Raw genomic sequence first — 3,593 nt, forward strand, 5'->3', positions numbered from 1 at the left:
GCAGAGCGCGCTTTAGCTTCCACTCTCCGCACAAACGATTGGATATGCGCCAACAGCGCTCATTTATCTAGTTTAAATTAATACTGTGAAATGCATGAAGTGTTTGATGTCTGTTTATTTTAGACAAGTCTTGTTGGTTTGAGAAGGCTGAATTGTTCAAACATAATGCTCAACTCACTGTCTGCCACTGCCGCTTGGTCGTTCCTTTAAAAAACAAAAACTTGAATTTAACAAACATAAAATGTTCCAAACATATTTCTAAATTAAGCGACTTTGTCATTGTAGCATTGTTGATGTTGTGTGTGTTTTTCATTACGAGAAATATTGAATCAACCTTAAGAATTAATTTTGTTTCAAGAATAGGAAAGACCTAACTTTAAAGATCAAAATAAGCGCTACAGATGTAAGAATGCAAAATTTGTTGCTGCTGAGGTAGACACTCTCGCTCTTGCTCTGCTCTCTGTAGAAATTGTTGTTAATTCTTAATTTTGGTATGGCTGAGACATGTTACAGGTTATAATATAATCCAAAAATCATGACAACAAATGATTTTTTAAGTCAGTTTAATACGTTTAATCAGTTGAAACGACTTTCACAGTCAATTTGATTCAACTTAACTCATATTTAACCGTTGCTTCTTGTCATTGTAGGCTTAGGCTAATTTTTTCAATGAATTTTAATGAATATACTAATTAATAAAATTAATATTATTTATTTTTTTATTACATATTGTTCATTCATTTATTTTTAACACCGCAACCCCAGAATAGGAGGGGTCCAAGAACTGATCCCTGAGGAACCCCAGTGACCAGTTCATGTGCTTTGGATACCTCCCCTCCCCAAGCCACCTGAAAGACCTACCAGTGAAATAGGGTTCAAACCAGCGAAGTGGAATCCCTGTGATGGCCAGTGATGAGATGGCAGACAGGAGGATCTGATGATTGACAGTGTCAAAAGCAGCAGATAGATCCAGCAGAATAAGAACTGATGATTTGGAATCAGCTTTTGCAATCCACAGGGCTTCCGTGACTGACAGTAGTGCAGTCTCAGTTGAATGGCCACTCCTGAAACCTGACTGGTTAGCGTCCAGTTTGTAGTTTTGTGAAAGAAACAATGATACCTGGTTGAAAACAACTCTTTCGAGGGTTTTCGCTATGAATGGAAGGAGAGAGACAGGTCTGTAGCTGTCTGTAAGTGAAGTGTTTAATGTAGGTTTTTTGAGCAGTGGGGTTACCCGAGCTGCAGTGGGGAAGGTGCCTGTGAGGAGAGATGTGTTGATGATGTGTGTGAGTGCTGTTAAGAGTGTAGGAGAGATTGCTTGGAGAAGTTGTGAGGGGATTAGGTCTAGAAGGCATGTTGTAGGATGGCTGGAGAGGAGATGTTTTGATACTTCTGCCTCAGTGAGGGGAGAGAAGGAGGAGAAAACACTGAAAAGGCTAATGGATGAAGACGGTTATATAAAAAGACCAAATGTGGTATACAGTTTATTAATAAAATATATTACCCACAGGAAAGCAGATGGCCCAGAATATGAACGGAAGGCGCAAGTTTCACGTGTTTTCTTCCTCGTAGAAAAAAAAAAACATTATAAAGAAAACTCTTAACTGTCACTGTTTTAGTACATTAAGTCACACTAAGCGTTTCAGAATGTCCCAAAACCATGCCTTGAACTACTGACTGTATTTCTTTACTTGAGTCCAAGTTCAAAATAAAACTCTATGAACCGCTCCATTGTGAAGGTACAGAGCTGTATTAACCACTGCAAGCTGTAAAGTAAACAGGATGAGTTTGTCCTAACTCAACTGGTTTTGGGAGCGAATGCAAGGTTTCTCGGGGGAGAGCAAAAGTTTTGGGAGAGAACGCAAACGATTTTAAAAATATTTTTTCCTCCCACATCGTGTTTTTCCCACCAACATGTCCATTTAGGGGTTCTATAGGCTACATACAGTTAGGGTGACAAGATTTTGGCCATGTTGCCCATCTAAGTCATTCATCCCACTATCAACAGGCCCGTCATATAGGCTACACTATTTGGTTTGGACACAACAAGGTGTCTGTCACAATTCACTCGGGGAGCAAGGAACGAGGAAATGAGGAGTACTTGAATAACACAGTCTTTAATAATCCACAGGAAAACCGAGAACAAGGAGGACATTCAACAAGTAGATCTGAAAACAAAAACTGAAAGGACTAGGACTTTTAAAGGCAGGATAATTGGGGAGGAACGAGACACCTGGAATCAAATTAACACAATCAACATGAGGAAGAAACTGGGTCACAGGGGCAAAAAACACACAGAATAGTCCATAATCCTGAAATAACACCCCCTCCCGGAAGATGCGTCCTCGCACCGTAGCAAAAACAGAGGGAGGCGTGGGTGGGAACTTGGGAGGAGGTTCAGGGGGAGGATGGATATCCGGGTGGAGGCCGGCAGACAGAGACCAGGGGGGCGACGAAGGAGGGAGGAGCCAGGGAGGAGACAGGAGGGACCCGGAGCAAGAGGAGCTGAGCCAGGGCGACGGGGAGGATCCAGAGGTCCTAGGTGGAGTAGGTGGCACCGGCGACCGACACGGAGATGTGGATCCCAAAGGCCGCGGTGGAGCCGGAGCGACAGAGGACTGAGGTGGAGCCGAGAGGATGAAGGAGCCTGACGGAGCCGGAGGGACGAGGCAAAGCCAGAGGAGTGGAGTCCCAAGGCGCAGGATGGTCGACGCCAGACCAAGGCGGAGCCGGAGGGACGAGGGAGCCTGGCGGAGCTTGTGGACTGCCAGGCCACAACAGAGAGGAGGGAGCTAGGAGCCATGGTGGAGCCGACGGGTCAACGGGCCGAGGCGGAGTCGTGCTCACACCATCCGTGGCATTCTCCCTCGTGGCAGGCATTGTTGCCGGCTCACACACCTTGACTGACGTCATGGCCTCTGGCTCTGCGGCAATCCTCAGCTCTGTCGTTCTCTCAAGCGATGGATCGTCGGTCGCGGCGGGCTCTGTCTCTCTGTCAGTGGTGGGCTCTGGCATGCGCTCCGCGCATCGGGGAGATGGTGGACTGGGCTCTGGGTCGGGAGTGGCACTGGCGATTAATTCCTGGGAACCGGCGGGGGACGGGGAACCATTTGAGGAGGATCCATAGGGCACACAACAGAAACAAAAAACTGAGTAAAAAGAGAAACAAAATGGAGGGTACAAACAGAGGTAACTGTATCGGTCAAGTCTTCTCTCACAATTCACTCGGGGAGCAAGGAACGAGGAAACGAGGAGTACTTGAATAACACAGTCTTTAATAATCAGAATCAGAAGAGCATTATTACCAAGTATGTTTACACACAAGGAATTTGACTTGACGACAGTAGGTATGTTTATTAGTGTGCAGATATGTTATTTACAAAGTGTGCCGTTTAATATAAATATAACTATGTTAGTTGTGATGGACAATGTATAATTATTAAAGATTAATTGTTCAGGCTGAATGTAGCCTGTGGGAAAAAACTGTTCTTGTGCCTGGCTGTTCTGGTGGTCAGTGCTCTGTAGCGCCGACCAGAAGACAAGTTTGAAGAGAGAGTGGGCTGGGTGTGAGGGGTCCAAGGTTATTTTTTAGC

Source organism: Sinocyclocheilus anshuiensis, unplaced genomic scaffold (genome assembly GCF_001515605.1).
Source record: "Sinocyclocheilus anshuiensis isolate Anshui unplaced genomic scaffold, SAMN03320099.WGS_v1.1 scaffold3273, whole genome shotgun sequence".
Classification (NCBI taxonomy): Eukaryota; Metazoa; Chordata; class Actinopteri; order Cypriniformes; family Cyprinidae; genus Sinocyclocheilus; species Sinocyclocheilus anshuiensis.